Raw genomic sequence first — 23,253 nt, 5'->3', positions numbered from 1 at the left:
AACAAAACCCGAGGACTGAGCTGGTATTCAACTGAGTTTTGTTTTAAATGTACATATCAATTTTTATTTTGATATTTCAGCAGTCAAGGGAAATATTTGTGGCAATCAAAGGCCTCATAAACAGAGCCAACAATAGATCAAAAGTAATTATACGTATAAATTCAGAGCATGTATTCTCCTGGTACCAAGTGTGTTGAATATTAGGTGCCATGTAAAGATATAATTTACTTAAGCATCACTCATGACTAGCTTTGCAATTTTAGTCCTGGTTACACACTGCTATACTTTCTGATCTCCCCCCCCCTTAAAATTGTGCAGCTAGTGATTTTGTTCATATCTCACATTCTGTATTTATTGATTTATTGATTTATGCATTTTTAAAACACCGTTCTCAGCAAACTAGCTTGCGGTGGTTCACAATAAAACATAAAACATCTAATAAATCTAATAAATACAACATAATCCTAAAAACATCATAAAATACAATCCCCCATAATCCTCAAAATATCACAATCAATAATCAGCATGGCAGTAACAATATAAAATATAACATTACCCAACACTTCAAAGCCCCTGTCACTAGTATGGGTCCCAATCAAAATTGGTGTTAGAACAACCAGGGAATAGATGACCAACATCTGGAACAAGTCTAATACTGGGCCCAGGAAAACCAGGGGAGGGGGGGGCTGGGCTCAAACCCCAGGATCACAACCTGGCCTCAACCAAACAGCTGGTAGAAGAGCTCCATTTATTCTTAAGGGATTAAAAAAACACACACACACACACATCCTTAGCTTGATTTATGTCATGGATCGTGCTGTTAAATTTACTGTATTTTTTTCCTATTTTATTTGATGATATATATTAATTGTCTCTTGATTTATTGTTTTTATTTGTCAACATACTTCCAAGAATCTCAATTGTATTGGTTCCACACTACTGGTTATGTCTGGAATTGCCAGGATATGTCCTTACAGTCCTTAATGAGAAAACGGTCAATGTTCTCAGCAACCTGTTGCATCCCGTTGCGTTCTATGTTGATTTCTTGACTTCATCCTGACTTGGTATGTGACAATTTTTTCAAAAGCTGACTTGCACGTGTAGCATCAGGCTTTTCAGAGTGGATATTCAAAGGCTATTGAGTTTTCCGAGAATAACTGTTACTTATTTTTTCTTCTTCTTTCCTTCTGTCTTTGTAATGAATTGCTTCCCACTTCCTTGCAGTCAGTCAGTGGCAAATTACGGATTGCGAATTCTTTTTTGCATTTTAAATCTTTCAAGGCCTGAGACCAACATATATGAGGAACTGCCTCTCCTTGCATCAACTCCTTGTATCAACTCCAAGAAATTCCTACTAAACATACCATCATAGAGGACAGTAACAAGAGCTGTAGCCTGGACATGAGCTTTTCATTGACTTGTCAATTGACATTTTTTTTTAAAAAGTAGATAATCAACCTTCTCACTCAAATTCCAGAGGCAATACAAGGGGGAACTTTTGGAATGACTATTTGGTAGATGGGAGATAGGAGTAAATATATAAATATGAATGACTGAAATATATTTACTTTATTTATGCCTTCTTGCCTTTCTCCATAATATTAGGAGCAAAGCAGCTTACATAATTGCCACCTCCATTTTATTATTTCATTAACTAAAAACAACTATCAGCTCATATTGGATGCAAGAGGGTGCTTAAGTACAGTTTTCCACTTTGTAACCAACCAAACTCATTGCTCATTTTCAGATGTTATTTTAATAATTTATTTTATTTTTACTAAGCTATTGACATCAAATATATATATATTTTAATGTGATCAATTATTCTGGCTGGATTCAAAGGGAGACATTTAAATATACAACTTTAATAATTCATAATTTATTATTCAGGAATTCAAGAGGAACAGGAAATAATTATTAGAAGCAAGAAATTAACAGATGGAAGTGGAGCCTTTGCTGAATGAGATTTATTTCTAAATAGACAAAGAGTAGGCTGCTGTCCATAGGTACAGGTTTGCACCACCAGTTTCTTAGCTACTGAGATTCATGGATAGTTGAGAAGATTACTAAACTTGCAGATAAGGGACATCAAAAAGGTTTTCAAGAAAGTGTCTCACCAAATTCTCTTGGGTAAGTTTACCACTCTTGGAATAACAGGATGTGTCTTCTCAGTTAAAAGAGCTAATTAAATGAAAAGAAGTAGGCAGCAAGAATAAATTGAAAGTTCTCACAATGGAGCAGAGAGTAAGAATGAATGGCCAATTGAGCAGTAGAATTCAACAAGGATTATTATGGGGAAAGATGCTACTTAATTTGTTCATAAATAATCTGGAATTGAGGGATGAACAGTGCAGTGGCCAAGTTTGCAGAGGATACCAAATTATTGGTGGATAACAGTAGAGTGTGAAGAGATTCAAGAGTCTTTCTCTAGATTGGGTGAGTGGATGACAACATGGGAAATGCACACTTGAACAGGACAAAAAAATCCTGAGTTTATGCTGTTGTGGTCTGAATTGGTAGAGATGGAGAGGGAAGAGTATCTCGGGACTATAATAGATAGCCTGAGAATGCTGACTCATTGTGCAGCAATGGTGATAAAGAGGAACACTATGTGGGAGATTGCTAGGAAAGTGATTGAAAATTTAGCAGCCAATTTTGTAATTTCCCTGTAGAGATCCTTGGTGTGGCCCTATTTGATATGTGTGTACTGTTCTGGTCTCTTCAGAAAGATTTTGCAAAGGTGTAAAAAGTTCAGACCAAATCAACCAGGATGATTAAAGGGCTGGAACACCTTTCCTATCAGGAAAAGCTAAGAAGTCTTTACAGTTCAGGAACAAAAATGGCTATGGGGGTGTACAGTAGCAGTTTAATTTTAAATTATTTAATTTTTCTATAATCATTGATCAGCAATAACATAATCAACAGTCAGCAATACATAAAATGAAATATGCACATACAGTTTAAAAACTTGCTATAAACTAAATTCCATATTACATGCATAGTTAATAACAAGATTTATTCTGGTGGTTCCTTATTAAGCAAACCAAGGTACAAAATTTGACTACCTTAAAGACTACCTTAAAGTTTCTTTACAGTGATCTGAAAGGGGGACGGGACTCCCCAAACTTGTTATATGTATTTAGAAAATTGCTTTGAATAAAGGTGAGGTATAAGAATCCCCTTATAAAATGAACAATACAATAGCACATATTTAAATATCTCTCTACCAGAATTATAGATGGGGAGGCAAAATTTGATAGCAATAACTCTTTTCCCTCTCAATATATTCAAGCACAGACAAAAAAGAAGTGTTCCTTTATTAAGTAAGCAAGCAAGGTACCCTAATTCAATAAGTAAGTCAGTAAGGTACCTTAGGGCCAGGGTGACTGAATGTCTGTCTCCTCCCATACTATCCAGATTATCATCAGATCTGACTATTAATTCCTGGTCTTTGTCCTGAAAGTCAGAGTGGAGGAACCATGAATTTCTTGCTGTGGCATCACACCTCTGGAACACCCATTTACTTGATGCTCTTTTTAAAAATAAAAATTTTAATTTAAAACACTTTTATGCCACCTCGTGTCTGTTCTCCTGAGCAGACCTCTAAAGATAGCCAGAATAGTCAGGTAGGTTCACATATAAGTAGGAAGTCCTTCAGGTATGCTGAGTCCAAACCATATAGTCCTTTAAAAAGTCCATACATCCAGCAGCCAAAAGATCAGTACTGGGCACCAGCTTACAGTTTCCATTGCAGTTTTGATTTTGCTGGAACCACAAGATACAGCTGAATATTAGTGTACATTGGTGGCAACTCAGCTCAGATCTTAAGATGATCACTCCCCGCAGCTCCACATAAATACTGAACAGCATGGAGGAGAAGATGGAAACTTGGGAGGCCTGATGGGCAAGACAAGAAGGGCCCAGCACCACACTCTAAAACCTTCCTTTTTATTATTATGTTTTTCATGTATAGAAACATAGCTATGGTAGAAGTATGGAATTTCATCCCCAGGGAGATTTATCTATCTCCCTTAGTTATTGTTGTCTGCCCACAGGTTGTTCTTTTTCTGAAATTCAATAACATACTAGCCACCTCCTATGCTATTACTATCTTTCCTTCAATATAAATTATGTAATAATTATGAAACCACTGAACCAAGTCTGGAATGCTTAAGACATGTTATGTTACTAACATTAATAGTACACTGATGTCTCAGAGATTCACGAACACCAAATTTATTGAAATTTTAGAGTGGAGTTTTCCAACTCCAACTATAAATTACATGTATATGTGTGTTCCTTAGAAACCATAGAACATCCTGGTTTGTTCCTGTCAAATATAGTTTATTGCACATATTGTTTCTGTAGACTGAAATAATAGTAAGAGATTCTGTCAAGGCTGATCCTGCTTGCTATGAGAGAACCATTCCCCTGTCTTGAACCTGAGGCCCTGCAGTAACATTAATAATATAGCCAAGCTTAACCTGGGTTTGGATCAGTGGACTGAACATGCCATAAAGAAAAACAAGCTTTATTAGAAATAACTTCTTTAAAAAATTACATCATTCCAGGTAGGAGGGGATTAAGCAAGCAAAAACAACAAAGCTAACTTTTTGAATACACTTACTGACTAGACTTTCTGCAGCTCAGAACTTCTTAAAGCTTTAGCAAATTCAGTCTAAAAAAAGCAGCAAAATTCAAAGTAGATGCAGCATATAACAAACACAGGTAAAAGAACAGGGAAGGTAAATAGGATATGGAATAGGAGAATAGGAATAAGATCCAGCAAGATAGATGACTATTTATAGAAAATGGGGACCATGGCTTTCCTGACCTTCTTCAACCAATCATCATGCTGTCTCCCAAGAGTCTTCTGGAAGATGAGAAATACATAGTCTAATTCACTTGAAACTTAGGGGAGTGTTTTTAGTGGAAGGATAGCACTAACTACTGCAATTTTGGTGCTACTTGCTTGAAAAAATATCCTCTCCAGGCTCCTGGAAAGATTTCCCATAAAAATAATGGACCTGAATAATTTTGAAATTCTAGGAAAAACCCAAATATTAAACTGGTATTATAGATCTGAATAATCCAGCATGCTGACAATTATATCCTTTCTAAAATGCAATCCTCCACAAAGGTCATATTTTGCAGGGTACTATTTGTATTCACATGTTTTTCCTGCTCCTGTTCCTGCTAAATTCTGATCAACTTGAACCTGGATCCTGCAACAGATCTGCAATGTTCCTTTTTTTCTGACTCAAAACAGCTTTTATCCAGATGCTGTCATCTGCACTTGAATCATTCAAATTGTCAGTCTACTTTCTCCTTCCTGTTTGATTGAGGGGGGGCATCTACTTGCCAGTGCCTGTGGGCACATTTTAGCTAGAGTGTGTGTGTGTGGGGGGGAGAAGCAGGGGTTGTGTGAGGCTCTAGCCAGTTGGAGAGGGGTTTATTTCCAGCCCTTTGTACCTCTACTCTACAGCCAGAGCCTCATGGGAAAGGGGAAGTGCCAGAGCATAAGGTTTCTTGTTGATTTTTTCTTTTGCTGTCTGGCTCTGCTGCCACAGCAAGCAGAGGAAGGGTAAGTGGAGGTGGCAGCCTCAGGGAGAACAATGAAGGCTTAGCTGGGCTAGGAGGAGGAGAGAAAGAAAATCCTAAAGGCAAACATCTGCATGAAAATGGGCTGTTGGAGCACTTTTCTCCAATTAAACTGATCATATTCACTCTCAGATATCCTGGGGAAAGATGGCATAACTAGAGTGGGGATAGAAAGTTGCAGTTGGAATAATTAACCTGATTGACAACAGACTGGAAATCAAATCAGGTGAAAATTGCTCTTTTAAACTTGAGCTGATAGAGGATGCAAAGCCCAGTGCAGATAAGACCCTGGTTTGCATCCCTTAAAACAAACTATAGAAACACCAGTTCAAGAACCACTGTGTTTCTGAAAAGCTTCAATCAGAGACAGAATGTTTATTAATAATTTTATACAGAGGAAGGAATCTAGTGATAGAATACAAACTATTTATCTTCCTAAGTGCTCATAGTCAGGATGCAGCTTGATTATGCATCTGTGCCTTTTGGAACTAGGATGCATACTGATATGTGGTATTCCATTAGTATTTTATAAAGTCTTTCTTGGAAAAATAGTCTATTGACAATAAATATGTTATACTGTTTAAACTACCAAATGAATTAAAAAAAACCCGAAGATGTCATACCTTGCTATTGTCAATATGAATGCTATGCACCAAGGTTGTAGCAAGGGGTGGTTTTAAAGAACAATGAGATAACATTTTAAAAATCTATATATTTGGCCACTTTTAGCTATTGGGATTCTCCAAAGTTGGTAATATCCTCCAAATACATAGCTTTGAGCCTTCCCTTCCACCAGTATGCTCTCATAAAATATGTGGTGTAATCATTGCTCCTTTTCAGCTATTTTCCAGTTGTTGGTTCCAGTGATTCTCTAGTTTGTGGCTTGATAGAACAGCCTTCTTAGTCTAGCCATCTCCAATTCACTTTTGTGCAGTCTCCTCCCCCCAGACTCAGCAATCTTCCACAGCATGTTGTAGATAGTCATGGGTATATGGTGCATCACAAAAAACCTGCCCCAAAAGCCATTGTTTTTATTTCTGCACACGGTTGAATTTTTGCTGTGTCGTATTTCTGATTCTGCATGGCATCCCGTCCTCATACTGTTGACTGTTTTCTCAGTGTAGTTTTTAAAACTAGATTTGCAACAACTTTTCTTTTGTGACGATACTGAGGATGTTCTTTTATCATGCATAAACATTAGTGTGTTGGTCTCCTCTCCCTGTGACAGCCCCTTTTCTGCCTGTGGTCCCTCATTCACCAATGGGAGCTTGAGATGCCTACTGCTGATTTTTCTGCCTCTGTCAGAGATGACATGAACATGCCCTGGCAACCGAATGAACTATTGCCATGTAAATTAGGATTACTCCTCTGTGGCATGCATGTCACTTCGTGCTACAGCCTTCCGCAGATGCTCCCGAGACTATAATACTCTATCTCTGATTAGTGACCGTGGTGGTGGTGGGTTCTTTTGAAAGTTTATCAGGCTGGTGAAGTAGAGGGGTCTGAAATGCCAGTTACATCTTGCAGGAGAATGAGGAAGCAGAGCTGCTTCAGGCTATGGGTAGAGGGTCTCATTTTGGACTCACCAGTGATTAAAAAAAAACTTTCATGAGGAATGGTATGGTATGGTAGGGGCTTTAAGTTTGCATGATCTGCTATGTTTTGCATGATCTGCTGCAGCACAGTAGAGGCAGTCAGAATGGTTTCAAATGCATGGCCACTGCAAACAATAACAGCAACAACCTCAGTATTAGAGCATATGCATAAACCAGAATGTTTAAAAAATGTTTTTAAAAATGACTATTTAAAATGGTCAGTGAACTGATTGCAGAGAAAACCGGTACATGCATAATAGCTCCTGCTGCCACAAGCACAATTACCACTGCTTAAGCCAGAGTGGTAGATGCTGAAATGAGGAAGGGAAATGGTTTCAGGCCTGTTGTTTCCTCTGATGAGAGTGGAGGATGCAGCCCTCATAACTGCTCAAGAATTCCTAATCAGAAGGATGAGTCCAATGTTGACTGGTATTGCCTAAGCTCAAGGATAAGGCCCATTTATTCAATAGGTGTTTAGAATTTCCGCCTGAATATGTACCGTATAACCCTATTTACTGTGTTTTGCACCCATCTGAAAAAGCAGTACATATATATTTTTTTAATTTCAGACTATTCTGAAACAGCTCTGGCCTTGACACAGATAACAATACTTCAGTCAACTAAATGAAGCTCTTGTTTACTTTAAACCCCACAAAAAGCACCAGTTGCCAGTTCTCTGAAGACAGCATAAAAATTGCTACTTATGACATAAACCAGAAATGAAAGAGACTCTCCTGCACCTGCTGCTTTCCCAGATAAATTGCTCCAGCACTGCTGGAAAGCAGAAGCTCAGTGTTCCACATAGGATTGTTTATTGATAAATCCCATTTAAATTGGCACATTCAGACAAATATATCTTCACCTAGGATTGCTAACTTTTCTGACCACAATAATGACTTGAATCCACAGTTGCACTTCCCAGGTTAGCAAAATATCTTGGTTTTAAAAAGACACATTGAAAAAAGAGGTATGTAAGTTGATAAATTATTGTAAGCGGGAACTGTTTGGTCTGCATCATCCAAAATTATACACAAACAATAGAGCTGATTCTACCTCTACTGAGCTGATGCAACACTCCCCCCCCCCAATCCCAGTTCACTTGAGCACAAGTAGACGATCATGCTCTCATAGCCTTGGAGATTGCCGAGTTCATCTTTCCTAGTGCCAAAATTGGGAAGTAAACTAATAACACTGCTTTGAGAATAAGCCACCATCATCTTTCTCAAAAGTTTCTGTCTTGGAGAGGATATTTATTGTCAGTTTTATGGAGGAGAAGGAATCCAGTGATAAAATGTAAACCATTCATCTTCTTGGTCACTAAAAGGTACCTGTTTTGTATCTGTGCCTTGTGGTACTAGGATACATATGAATACGTTGTACTTCCATTATAACTGTCCAAAGTCCTTCTTGGGAAAAATATTATACTGACAGTAAATCCATTATGATGCTTAAACCCCCACATAAACATTTTTTTTCAGTGCTCAATCTATTGGGACATTCCTATAATCCATGCATGTGCTGAGATATAAGGCTTAATAATGTGTGACTCTGGTTCTGACTGCTCCTGACATTTTGTTTGGCCCAGTGAAACATCTACAGAGTCCTCAGTTCTGTGGCTGTGGAACTGGAGAAGGGATAAAGATGAACGTTGCATCCTTTCTGCTTTAAACTGGAAGGGGAAACGAACCTTGTTCTCAGCCTGAAGTGAGCAGTATAGTAGTGAAATATTATAGGACTTTTTTTAAAGTTATCTTCTGCTTCTCCAGTGCCACATCCCCAATCTGTTGGTCACTTATTAGGGTCAATCCCCACATCTATAGTTTCAGTGCTGGAACTCTGGCACCATGTAAACTTTTAATTCTAGAAAAAAGACAGTCAAGGGGGATCACAACAGAGATTTGTAAAATTATCCATAAGGTAGACTGCATGAGTAGAAAGAAGTTTCCAGCTCTTTCCCAAAATACTAGAACTTGGAGGCACCCAATAAAGTAGATGGACAATAGATTCAGGATAGACAACATTAGGGGAAGCCTTTAAGCCTCACTGTTTGCCCACCAGAATAAATAGTTGGCCACTGTGTGAGACAAGTTGCTGGGATTTGTGTATTTTGGTCTACAGTCTACCATACACTAACTCTTTACATTATTCTCTGCAAAGCAGTGTCGCCTAGTTTGGGATTTTAAAACTCTGATATATAGGGGAGGGCTGAAGAGAACAGCAGTTTTTTAAAAGTACTCTGTGGGGGAGTAAGCTGAACAGAGCTCTCTATAGATGGGGATTAAGTTTTTGCATTTGCCTCTACTCAATATAAACAAAACTGTAAATGGGTGCTCAGTTTCTAATCGACTTCTGTGTTCTGCGCTACCTGAATATCAAAATGCTCAGTCTCCCACACAGTGATGCAGCAGTCCTACTTTAGCAGGTTCAAAACAGGAACTCTAGATGGGCCAGATATTGTCCAATAGTTTGAAAAGTATATTTCCAGATTCATGAGAAGAGGAAAAAAACTACAGTTCTTAGGACACAGTGCAAGAACAGACATATATGCATAAACTAATCCAGTTCTGGACAATTTGGTAACTCTGAACATTAAATGTTGTGTCCATTAAGGAAACAAAGATATAATTAATAACTCTCACTTGTTTACTTTATTTTATTTTAACCAAGTGCAAAGGTAGCAGATATAGTTGCTGAGGGGAGGAAAAGCAACTATGGCAAAACAGGGAGGAAAAGCAGCTATGGCAAATGCAGCTATCACAATACAGTGTGCAGGATGATTAAACACATACAGGCTGTTAAAATGCAAGCAGTTTGTTGAGTGTTCAGCTCTTGGCATCACCACTTTACAAGCAGGCCATGAGGAGGGTCATGGCTCTGAAGGAGAGTACTTCCTTGGCATGCAGAAAGTCCCAGGTTCAATCTCCAGAACCAGCAACTAAAAGGATCAGCTGGTAGGTAATGTAAAAGACCTCAGACTAAGACCTTGGAGAGCTGCTGCTGGTCAGAGTAGACAGTACTTACCCTGATGGTCTGATTTGGTTATAAATCAGCTTAATGGGTTCATGAACCAAACTGGCAGATACAAGATTATGCTTGCTGAGAATAACACTTTCTAGATTATTTTGAAGTTAGAAGCTTTTAACTGTTCCATTTTGGATATTTTCTGCTACATTAGAAAATAAAGCCTTATGTTAGCCATTGAAAATACTAGTTTCACCAACAATTTACACTGTGGAAGAAGTTGCAAAAAGCCAGCGTGGTGTAAGTCCCAGTCTTTCCTCATAGGGAAGATGCTTCAAAGTCCTAATCATCTTGGTTGCTCTCCTTTGTCCTTTTTCCAGTTCTGCAATGTGCTTTGTGGCCACAAATGCATACAAGATTTCAAAGTGAGGCCACCATAGAGCTATATAGCTGCATTATAATATTGACCATTTTGTGTTCCATCTTAATAATGCTTAATACAAAGTTTGTCCTTTTCATTGCTGCAGCACACTGGGTTGACACTTTCATTGAGCTATCAAATATGACCCCAAGATCTGTTTCCTTCTCAGTCTCAGCAATTAGCTGATACTTGAAGCTACGTTGTTGTTGTTGTTGTTGTTTTGTCTCAATGTGCATTTACCACATTGTCACCCACATACCCAGTTTGTGGAGGTACTCATGGAGCTTGGTTTTCACCATCCTGAATAACTGTGTGTCATCTGCAAACTTGGCCACTACAGTACTCCTCCCTAGTTCCAGATCATTTCTGAATATATCAAATAGAACCAGTCCCAATACCAGTCCTTGTGGGACTCCACTGCTGTGGTCAGAGTATTGGACTCGGGTCTGGGAGACACAGATTCAGAACCTCACTCAACCATAGAAACCTTTGGGGTGATCTAGTGTACCTTACAAACCTAATCTACTTCACAAGTTGGTGTGAGAATAAAATGGAAAAGGATAAATGTTCTTAAGTCCATTGGGGAGAAAAGTTGGGTGTCAATGAAGTAAAATTAATACATTCCATGATTACTAAGTTGAAATTAAAGAACTTTATTCAAGATTTGTCACAGGTGCTTATTCTTACATTGATATGATAGAAACATTAATGGTGTACCACTAATACATTATTGTGTTTCACATTAGGCTCTGTTTCAAAGAAACTTCTAGCTTGTGCTCTTGTAGCTTTTCTTCCTATTTGGGCCACATATTCATTTAATAATATTTGTTTATTCTTTCCGTCCAACCTTTTAAAGGAGCATTAAGGACCAAGTACAAGCAGGTCTACTTGGAAGTAAGTTTAATTTTATTCTATGGGATTTCCTCTCAGGAAATGATATATTAATTGAAGCTATAATAATTCATTTTAATTCTTGTTAATAGCTGTAAATGCATTGTGCAACTTGGGTTTCATTTCTAGGACATGATCCAGGCAATATACAGCTCAGAATAGTCCCACCAATTTCAATGCATATGTGGATCAAAATGTGGATTTAATTCCCTAATGGAAGTCTCACAAGAGATTCCTTATGACTGTACCATTAGTTTGTGAGCATCCCCTCCCCTGTTCAAATTGTATCCCCAAACAGTTTATTGGAATAGAAAACCATACAAATGACAAAACTCACAATCAGGAATGTCTAGCTGCTTGTTGCCCTTCTACTTAATGGTTCTATCAACTGCCATTTATGGCTAGTTGGCAGAAGTATTTTGCTTGTAATTTTACTGTGCTTAATCTAAGCCTGCTTGGTTAAATTTCCCATTTCTGTCTTCACAGTGGCCTGGGGGTGTGGGTGGGGATTTCAGTTAGAGGCTCCAAATTTTCAGTGTAACTCAAAGATCCTCTTTTCTAAAGACTCCCCAAGTTTAAAAAAAATTGGAACAGGGGATCCCATTCTAGGGGCACCCAAAGTGGTTGCCCCCATCTAGCCTTCATTGTATTCGGTGGAGTGAGACTAGACTAGAGAGTCTGAATTTCCATCATAGAATACAATGGATCTGGATAGGGGTCCCTACTTTGGGTGCCACTGGAATTGGACCCCATGGTTCAATCTTCTTGAAACCTTGGGAGTCTTTAGAAAAGAGGGTCTTTAAGCTACCCTGAAAGTTTGGAGTCTCTAACTCAACCCCCCTGCCCCAGGCCTCGTAGAATATGGAAATGGGAAAATTCCCATTGACTTTAATGGTGCCATTGACTTGAATGACCAAATTGGCTGAATCATGTTTTGAATGATTCAGGCAACTGTGATTTGGCCATAAAAATCTATAGCTTTTGCTGCTTCGGATCGTATTTGGCCAATCTGCACCTGAAGCAGCCTTGATTCGGACATTTTTCAGGTTAAGTGGTCCAAAGTGCACATGCCTAGTTCACAATGTTGACAAATACATGGACTCAGAAGGAATCAATGTGGGGAAAAATAATAAACATGCTATCATTTAGGTAAGACAGTTATAGAAGTGAATTAGTGTAGTAAACAAACTTAGGTGATTCCAATACAGTTGTCTGTAGATATTATCAAGTAATTTCCCCGCATAGTCTATTGGCATAAGAAAAAAAAAGGTGAGGAGTGATGCTGTTGTATCATTCCGCTGTTCTGTTGTGATAATGTCACAATAAATATATGTATTGTCTTATTCAATGAACTACCCATTAATAGCACTCACCCATCCAAACCTGCAAGTTCTGAGCAATACATTCAAAGCTGAATGTGACAGAAAGGTATAGTTGACAAGTTTTCTGTTTGACTGTATATGCCACTGCCCCTTTAAAACTGAACTATGAGGTATCCTGTGGGCAAATGGAGGCGGCAGCTGGCAGGTTTCAAGGCTGAAGTAATTTTGATTCTGACAGCATTTTATTTCATGTGTAATGTCTCCTTAAGAAATAACAGTCAACATTTTCTAAACATTTACCTTTCCTCCTGATTGGAGTCTTACATGTACAGAAAGCAAGCACTCTTACATGTCTTACATGGAGTCTTACATGTACAGAAAGCAAGAGTTCCTTCCGCCCACTATAGCAATTGACTGAAACCAATAGCATTCTGTGTCCTCTGATTTGCAGGGTTGAAAACTGCTACAAAGATGTCATAATCATAACAGGAACTATGCAGCCCACCATGGGACAGGTGGTGGTGATGGGAGTAGGGAGGGGGGAGGGAGAGAGAGAGAGACTGCCCAAAAAGCAGTTAGACAACAGCTGCCTGTTCTACCTGCATACTTTATGGCAGCTTTAAAACAAATGTGGCAGCACTGTTATTTAGCAAGAGACACATTGCTTTTTAGTCAATAGCTGAGTTCTTTCCTCTCTGAGGAGAAAAGAGCAGCCAGACCTGAAATAGACAAATTGGGAATGGGCAAGCTTTTTATAATCTGTACAGTCTGAGTTTTCAACTGGATCTTGAAAATAGTTTTGTTTTTGTTTTTTGGTAAACAAACAGTTCCTTGATGAGGCACAAAAGTATGTTGTTTTCAGTGTGTCGCTCTCACAATGCTGCAGATGTGGCCATCTCTTCCACAAACATTCTCTTGTGAAATTAGATCTCAGTGCTAGGTCCCATCTCATATTTTACTGTTTGTTTTTGTAGTGCTAAATCATCCATTCTAGTTGTCTGATTTCTAGTGACATTGAAGTTATGGCATGTGGCTGCACAGCTTTAACAGGCAGCCGAGGTGATAAATATTACCTTGCGGAAATTCACAGTACTGCTCTCATATGATGACCAGCTTGTTAATGTATAGCAAGAAGTAGTGATGCAGCGCTGGGCAGTCAAGTTGAAAATGTCAGCTTTCTAGGCAATACGGACACTGCTGTTCACAGGTCACACCTCAGCAAACCCACAGAGCCCTCCTTGCCATTAAAAATAAATAAATAAAGGCAGTACTAAACATATAGCCTCATTAGCTAAAGGTCAATTATTATTACAGAGATACAAGGAGAGGTAAGCAAGTCCATTCCTGGGAGAATTTTTTGCTCAAACTCTGGTTGTGCATCCTGGGTACTTATTGTAATTCAATTTTAATGTGTTCACCTCATTTTAAAGCCATTTTTATTAATGTAGTTCATTATGCTCCACTTGCAGTACGTTAAAAGAAAGTTGAAAATGGAACCTAAGGAATGTCAAAGTCCTGCTATTAGCAGCTCTTCCTTCAGATATATTATGCATAAACACTTGTGAAATTACATTTCATATAACAATGCCACCTATAACAGATTTAATGGAAAATGGTCCGATTAAAATTGAAACTCTGGTAGAATATGTCCAAAAATATGTAGTTTATACAAAATGAATGATAATCTTGCTATTCTTTTTGTCAGCCTTCCCCATGTAAGAACTGCTTTTAACAACCCAAGACAAATTCCACTGAAACTGAATCTAACCAAAAAAAGCTCAGAACTGACATTAGGGCCTGCCATAGTCAGTTTGCTACTTCATAGGAATGAAATAGTATACTCAAAACACATACACACAGCACTGAAAACTACATTCCACTCAGCTACCTCTTACCTCAGTGATCACGTGAAGGGAAATTTTCAAGGAGTTATCAGTATTCCAGAAACATGAAAAATACGAGTTTTTCTTTTTCCTTTCCCAGTAGGGGCAATCTTCTTCCATAGAAAGAGAGCACATGTATGTGCTCCTGTTCAGAAGTTACAGTGAATGCTTGTACAATTGGTGTATGATATACACTTCTTTTTCCTTCATGTATGTGTTGAATAATTCTTATTTATGCTCAGCGCATGTACAACTGAATGTGTGACCCAAACCACACATTTATCCTTCGTTTCATTTATAACTTGAACTTGTATTGGCTCTTTTTTACATACAGATGCATGAACACACATGCAGGATGTACATGCAACCTGTGCATGTGAACAGCTCTACTGCTCTCTAGGGTAAAGCAGGTGAGGGGATTGAAGGGCAAATAAAAAGTACAGGACTTTGCTAATATCCCACCCAAATATTCTGAGCTATTTCCTTATTATCTCAAAGAGTTTACAGGAGCATTGTCTAGCTTGAGAAACATTAGCAGCCTCATCACACCTTGAAGATTAGGAATGGTCAGAAATTGCAGTATGTAGCTGGAATCTATGTTGTGGCCATTTCTTATTTGCTCCTGTGATGCTGATCTGGCTGTGACATCTGTCACCCCATTGATCATCACAGTTGATCTGTCTGATCTGACTGGTTTGGTGGATGACTCCTACCTCCTTCACTGCTCCATGTGTATCCTTCTGGAAGCTCAAAGCTTGGTGGAAGAGGATGACTATCCAAGATAGGAGTATACTATGATAGCTGTACTCCTCTGCTAGAACCTTCAAACAAACTCAAGGTTATGGGAAGATGACCACACTCAGGCAAAAATTGGGAGAGCTCATCTTTAAAAGAGGGGGAAAGGGGCTTTTTGCCCCTTTCCTATGGTTCCAGGAAAGACACAAAGACGAAATAGGTAACCCCTCTACCTCCCTTTACAGTATCAAAACTGTGTGGTAAGGAACCTGGACACTTCTTCTCCTGCTTTACAGTTTTCTCTTGCAGCACCAAGTGAACAAGTGCTTTTTAAGGTGAGCACCCTTGATGGATGGATGCCTGCAATTTTGGTCATACACCCTGGACTACCATCATGTAGCTTGGCCTTGAGTTTTTGAGCTTTGGGAATCTAAGGATTGCAGTTTCAGAATCTAGAAAAGAATGAGACAGTTATTTAAACACCCAAATCTCAGAAACTCAGTTGTATAAGATTCTAGCCTATAGGATTGGGGAATGGACAGTTTAGGGGCAACCAGAAACACATTTCGTTCATTTAAGCAAGACTCAAAAATATTCTTGCTACAACAGCTTTTGAGTTGTAAAGCTGCTGAAAAACACTGGGCTCCAGACAATCCCTCTGCCCCCTATTACAGTATTCACAAATTATTTGCCTCGTACCATGAGCCACTAGGGTCACCAAGACACCCAGAATTTGTCATCTGGTAAGGGGCAGTTTGGGAAGCAAAAACTGGGAAGGCATTTAAGAGTGTCTGTCTTGCATGCTTCTGGTCAAGTTTAAGGGAGTAAGACAAATAACTACAAGGTGTCCAATGACAGCAGAAAACAGGAGGGATGGTCACATCTCACAGTCTCTAAGGAGCTCAGACAGCCTATTTCTCATCTGGCAAGTGTAAAATGAAGGAGAATGATGTAAGCTACAGTGAGTCTCCTTTAGGGAGAAGTGGCATAAATTAAGAAAATAAATAATAAATATTGTAAAAGGTGGAAGTAAGATAAATGGTAGGTAGGGTAAGGACAGGAGGATATGGAGAAAGTTGAGAATATGGGCTATTCCAGGAAAGGAGACTAGTGTCTTCCTGATTTATTGCCTTTCTACACGCCCCACATTGGGCTTGAATTCCTGTTAAATTGTTGGAAAACAACATTCATAAATTGTACATTTGTCGTGTGTGGCATTGACATGGTGGCTGCCTACTTCTCCAGTTCTACTTTAGCTATTCAGTGACTAATCTAAAGCATCAAATAGGGCATATTTATAGAGATAAATTTGTCATTACTGCTACTAGAATCCCACTAATAGCATGTGTGTTTTCAGCTGTCACTGCCAAAATATCCTCCATCGAGAAATTAGGAAATGCTGAATGGCTTTTTATGACGTCCTCTGCTAAATGTTTCTGGAACTTAGGCTTGACAAATAAACATCTTTCATTGGCTATTCTTAGTCCTGAAGCAAATACGAATGACCTTTTTCAATGAGGATATGTTATATTTTGCAATCTGTGTAATAGCTTTGGCATTCCAAACAAAAGCTCTGTGCATTTTATTAAAACTCAGAAAGAGGACAAATCTGTTGCAGCTCATTCTGCAGTTCCTGATCTCTCTCTCTCTTTCTCACCCTCCCCATAAATATTACTGAATGATCTTATAAGGCCCACTGCACCATTTTTCTAAACATACATTTAACTGAATTAGAAGTAAAACCTCTCACTGTGTTTACTCTTTATAACCAGTACACTGATTGTGTCCAACAATGACTTGACTGCTGAAGGAGTTTCTCATGAGCAAACAATAGTTAGCTTACTTAGAATGCTTTCCTGTGCTATAGAATATACAAGTACATTGTTAACACTTTAAATGTGCAAAAATTAAAATCAAACAGAAAGTATGTTTGGTCTGTGTCATTCTGAACCAGCCTCCAAAGCAAGATGTTGACTTTTCAATTTGCAAAGAGGATTATTACATCCGTAAATGGTTTCTGGTGCCTAATCCTGGGTTCTTATCCTAGAGCCACCAGCAACAACAAGCTGGACAGTATGAAGTGCTCATAGGTACATCAACATAAGCTCAGTAAAACCTCCTTATGAAGTGAAGTAACTTCTCCAAAAGGTCATACATCTCAAATAAATACTGTCTTGGCATATAAATCACTTACATTTTCTCTGAAAAGTCAAGATATAAACTTCATTGGAAAAAAATGTTTCATTTATTGAAGTCAGGTTTTTACCCAGACAGTGCTGGTGTGTAGTGATCACATTGATTCTCTTCTCTGTCTTAATATCTACATCCCCTTGAAACTTCTTAAATAAGAATGTTGATTTACATGGCACTTTGGACTGCCCCAGTAGCCAGGCCATCCTGCAAGCCATGTCTCATATAGCAGCTATCAACGATGCAGGAATAAGGCTATCAGAACTGTTCTCAGCACATCAATAACATTTTGTATTGCACCAAGTTCAGCTCTTCTCATGGAACCTATGCTGATTTACCTTTTCAGGGTACCAATTCAGTTGATTATGTTTTAGTTTTGGTCTTTGGAACAAGGCAATGCAACTTCTGTTGGTCAATAACTTCCTGGCTGATCAGTGCATACACTTCAAATACTTTCTTGGAAGGCTGATTTAGAAATTACAAAATCAACAGTGCTCCGGATGATGGGGACCACTCTAAAATTCTCTCACACTAAAGTGAACTTTTTGATAGATCCTGCCATAAAACTCTGCTAAAGCAAGTAATCACCCAAACTTCTCAATAATGTGGAGGTATGGGGATTGAAAAAGGCCATGATTATTAACCCGGAGAGAATCCAAAACTTTTTCCTGAAAAAGATCTTAGCACAACCCCCTAAATATTTCAGCTGCTCTGCTAAGACCTGAATTGGGTCTTCCATCTATTTGGGCACATGTGCATATAACCCTTATATTAATTACTGGCACAAATTGAGAATTTCTCCAGTTAGTCATATCTCTAGCCTTTGTTTCACTTTATTCAAAAGAGATTACACCTGGGTCTCCAATTATAACAAAACTTTTCCACCTATATAAACTGCCAGATGTTGTTTTTGGTGCCCCCCAGGCCGATTTTAATTGCCAGACCTGGGTATATGTGCATGACTTCACTTTTGATAGGCAAGTTATTTCAGGTACTAAATTCTCTCCCTGGCAGTAATTGATCAAAAAAAGATTGCTCCAAGGCATGTTACCTATCTGAGATTACCTTTAACAAACTTTGGACAGACTTTACAGATGTTAGTTTGCAAACAGTGCAAACTGCCATGGTTGAAGATTGTGATTGCACAAAAACCAGTTGATCAGCATCTATTAATTTATGGAACCAGAAGATTTGTTACTATTCATTGGTTGAGTCTACTTTATATCTCTCCTGGACAAAAGTGCCGAGACACAATTCTGGCTCATTTAGGCCCAAGCACCATGATGGAGAAAGTTTTATTTCTCTTCACAGATGAGGAGCCAGTAATCTTTTACAAGGTTGCCCTTTTTTCCTTTAGCTGCCAAGAAATTCCCATCCAAATTAGTGCCTAAAGACTAGTACAGCAAAATGTTCTACTTTTCTAAAGCCAGCTGGATGAATATCCAAAGGACTACTTTTATTAAACATATTTTAATGGTTACTAAAGCTTAACTTTTAATAGTATATGGTAGCAATCCAGTTTTATTGCTTCATTTGCTCCTTGTTACTTTTGTCCTTGCTTGCAATGGCCTTTGGCTCAATCCAGAAAAACCAAACTGAAAAAATAATTAAAAATATAAGGGAAATTTTTGATTGAGAAACTGCAGGATGGAATACAGAATTTCCCTTCCACCACCTCTTGCATTTCCTATATAATTTTTTCCTTATTGTTCATATCACCAGGGAAAGTGGCTGGAGAGAAGAAAGGCTTTCAGTGGTAGGCAAGGATATATTTAAACAACACTTCCCACTTGTTGGGTCTCCAATGGAAAACATTCCTTCCCTCTACTGAAGGTGCTTGGTGGTGCCCCCAGTTACCAGACTCAGTTCTACTAGCAACCATTTGTAGCTATGAAGTTATCATCACCATCATCTCACCTTAACATAAAACAGCTTAAGGACTCTTAAGACAAGGTATCAATTTCCTTAAATCAAGAAAGAAATGAATCACACAAACCAAAAATGTCCAGAGCAGGCAGATAGACAACTTCCAGTAGCATGGTCACAGGTCCAGGGTCAGAGTGCCAAGGAGACTTGTAGGAGTCAGGCAAGGTGGGTGTCAACTTTGATAGCACAAGTTGCTTCTACATGGCTCATTTGTTCAGCTGCTCTTAAATAGCCATCTCTGCTGGCTTCAGTCTTCACCCTGCAAAGACTCATTCCCTTGCAGCAGTCAATGCCTGGCTAGCAAATACATATAGAGTTGGGTGCTTCGGCATCCGAAGCGGCCATTCACGTGCAAAGCAGCCAGCGCCGCACTGCAGGGGGAAGGAGAGCCATAGTCATTGGTGCATGTGTTCACCTGCTTGCATGCTGATGTCCACACCTCACCTCCCCCCCCCCCCGCATGGCACAGCTCTGGCTGCTTCGGGTGCGAATGGCCACTTCAGATGCCAAAACACCCAACCCTAAACACATATTGCATTTTTTAGCCTCTAACTCACCCCAAAAATACCTTCTACAATGACCCACAGCCGTCTCAGGGGAGCTGTCAGTCTGGTGAGTCTTGGGCAGGGCTGATAGCCTGCTTTTCCAACTCTTTTTGTAGGGGCCCTGCTTGTGTCATCGTCCTACAGTTCAATTTCTTCTCTGAGGTGTCCCCACTGGTGGCTCGTGACAATACTGTTGTGCCTACATCTTGCTGATCCACACACATTTACTTAGAAATATATCCCACTGACATAAAGGTAAAGGTAAAGGTATCCCCTGTGCAAGCACCGAGTCATATCTGACCCTTGGGGTGACGCCCTCCAGCGTTTTCATGGCAGACTCAATACGGGGTGGTTTGCCAGTGCCTTCCCCAGTCATGACCGTGTACCCCCCAGCAAGCAAGCTGGGTACTCATTTTACCGACCTCGGAAGAATGGAAGGCTGAGTCAACCTTGAGCTGGCTGCTGGGATCGAACTCCCAGCCTCATGGGCAAAGCTTTCAGACGGCTGCCTTACCACTCTGCGCCACAAGAGGCTCATCCCACTGACATAAATGACATTTAATATCAAGGAATCATTTTTGGATTTGGATCGGAGATTCTAATAATCTTATATATTTAGTGATAAATTATAAAATACACTACTTACAAATATATGCAAAATTTTAGACAAATTAGCTAAGAAGAGATGGTGTAACCGAAAACCACTGGTGCCTAATATATTCAGTCAGCATGTGCTACTGTGTGTAGGTACAACACCCGGAAACCTAAGGTCCATCTAAAACAATTATTATCCTACATTCCATCTACTGTATTGTAGGCTCACCAAAACCAAGATTTCATGGCACTATAACAGCATTATAGCACCAATGATTTTCTTTCTTTTTTTCCTTTTAAGGACAATGTGGGCAATTATTGCTGCACCACTCATAGATAACAAACAATAGAAAGGATACATAAGACTGTCTTTACCACAGAATTTACAGAGCAGTACAACCACTTACAAGGAATTAGCTTCTGGAAAAATTGGGAGAAACTGGGGAAAGATCAAGAAATCGGTGAATTATTACCAAAGTACTCAAACTATACCAAAATTCACTGCTGTGGGTTCATTGACAAATCAATTGACAAGGGACCCAAAAGGTATTCCTCCACTTTCACCCATATCTTCCCGCCACTGCTGGCTCAAAAACTGAAGCCTGTAACCTAGCTGTCCAAGGATAAAGATTACTGTCTTTGAAAGTGCACTCCAGTAAAAACAACCTGGCAGCACTGGTAAACTTCCTCAGAGGAAACCGGCAGCTGCTAATGCTTGTCTATGTTTACTTATTTATGTTTTGATTTTGATTTTGCCCCATCATCAAAAGACTCAGGGCAGATGACAATGTCAATAAAATACACACATTCTTAAAATATACAAGAATAAAAATAATAAAAATACAGCTGAAACATTTTACACTGCTAATGCTGGCTTAAATATGGAAAAGGGGGGTACATTTAACATAGCCCTCACTGAGGAGTATAGGCTAGTGGCCACAGGTGGACTAACCAGTGACTAGATGTTACTGTAGGCCTCAACCATAGGCTTAGAAGAAGTCTGAGAATCTGGAGCAGAGGGGGAATTCCAAGATGTATGCTTCCACCCTCATACCTAAGCTTACAGGCTTCGCTACATTGACACTATGGTATTTCTGCCAGAAGATAAGGGCTTCTCTTCTGGAAAAGTGCACCAACAGAAATAAATTTAATTAGTTCTTTTTTTGTTATAAGATAATAGATGTAGAGGATTGTCACTGGTCTTCCTGCCTTTCTTGAAATTTTGTTGAATTTTATTTATATATGTATATGTGTTTGTGTGTATGTGTATATATGTGTATACACACACACACACAGAAAGAGAGGGGTGGTACCGGTTTTCATAAGCAAAATAAGTGTGATTGTTAAAGCCACAACTTAAATAAAATACTTATAAATCACAGTTTATTTTTGTGTTTATGTTGGGTAAGAAAGATATATTTGAAATACCAAAATTAATGATGTCATTTAAATCTAGCAGATACTTGAATTACTTGCATCAGATAAGTATCTCCGACATAAATGCAGTTTGAAACAGTTTTATGGCACATTCTTAATTAAATTAAAAAGGCAGTAGAAATAGTCTATCACAGAATGCATGAGGCAGCACCAAGACAGTTGAAAAAGGACAGTTTATTGACCTCAACACATTTCTCATCATACAAAAATGTTTAGCATATCTTAAAACATTTGTTGACATGTTTAGATTACTGTTTCTCTTTATTTTTGGCATTCAAATGAGTTTTGGAAAAATTGTTTTAGTAATGAAATTAACCACAGTGGATCTCAATAGTAAACCAGTAAAGGGCACTGGATTCAATTTATTATGCTAAAAAATGCATCTGCTTAACCTTTTTATCACACTAAAGCTGTGACTTAATCACAAATAGATAGAAAGGACTTTCAAAACAATGATAGCATTACTAACTTACTAACAAATTTGTGATTAAGAAGATGAGAGCAACATAGGGAAGAGAAAGAGTTGTGTGCTTCTGCCACACATTTCTATCTCAAGGGATTCATAGTATGCAAACACTGCAATCTTCATTTATTCCTATGCCCCAACAGCAGTCATATGTTAGATAGTACAAATGGATTTGCAGGTTTTGCAGGTGGAACATCTCAATTTCTGTTCTCCAAATATCTAATCTTTGTCTTCCCTGAAACGTTTCATAGACCAGTTATACATGACAGCAGCCGTGTTGGGCAGCTGCTGAAGCATTGCATCAGAGCAGCATGCTCCACCGTTTACGGAGGATGTAAGAGGGATGCTGGAAAGTAGTGCAAGCTGGCATGACATGACATTTTCTGCATCCCCATGGGGGACACATTTTGGTGACTGACTCCACAGTGAAATGTGTCCCCAGAGAATGTCGCCACTGCGAGGTGGTTCTGCTGCAGGGGGGCAGGCAGGGTGTGTATGTCCAGTGTATATGAAGGCAGGATAGTGGGAGACTGTGATCCAACCTTCCTGCACAGTAGTGCACTCTGGTTGACCCCGTAGCACCATGCAATGCTGCGGAGCTGGGTGCGGCTGATCTGGTCCACTCCTGGCCATCGTAGCACAGGGAGGAGCTGGGCCTGGAACACCTGGCTCTTCCTGTGTGCACA

The 23,253-nt window shown here is 39.1% G+C and overlaps 1 protein-coding gene across 1 annotated transcript in view; it reads right to left on the bottom strand.

The window, feature by feature from the left end:
* NLGN4X (neuroligin 4 X-linked) overlaps window positions 1-19,614 on the bottom strand; it is a 242,268-nt gene extending 222,654 nt beyond the window's left edge. Inside the window, exon 1 of the mRNA XM_077343305.1 lies at window positions 19,596-19,614. The gene's annotated coding sequence lies outside the window, so the exon portion shown is untranslated. The remainder of the gene's footprint in view (window positions 1-19,595) is intronic.
* Window positions 19,615-23,253: the final 3,639 nt, after the last annotated feature.

Source organism: Paroedura picta, chromosome 6 (assembly GCF_049243985.1).
Source record: "Paroedura picta isolate Pp20150507F chromosome 6, Ppicta_v3.0, whole genome shotgun sequence".
In the NCBI taxonomy this organism is placed as follows: domain Eukaryota; kingdom Metazoa; phylum Chordata; class Lepidosauria; order Squamata; family Gekkonidae; genus Paroedura; species Paroedura picta.
This window is presented reverse-complemented; position numbering and strand designations above follow the sequence as displayed.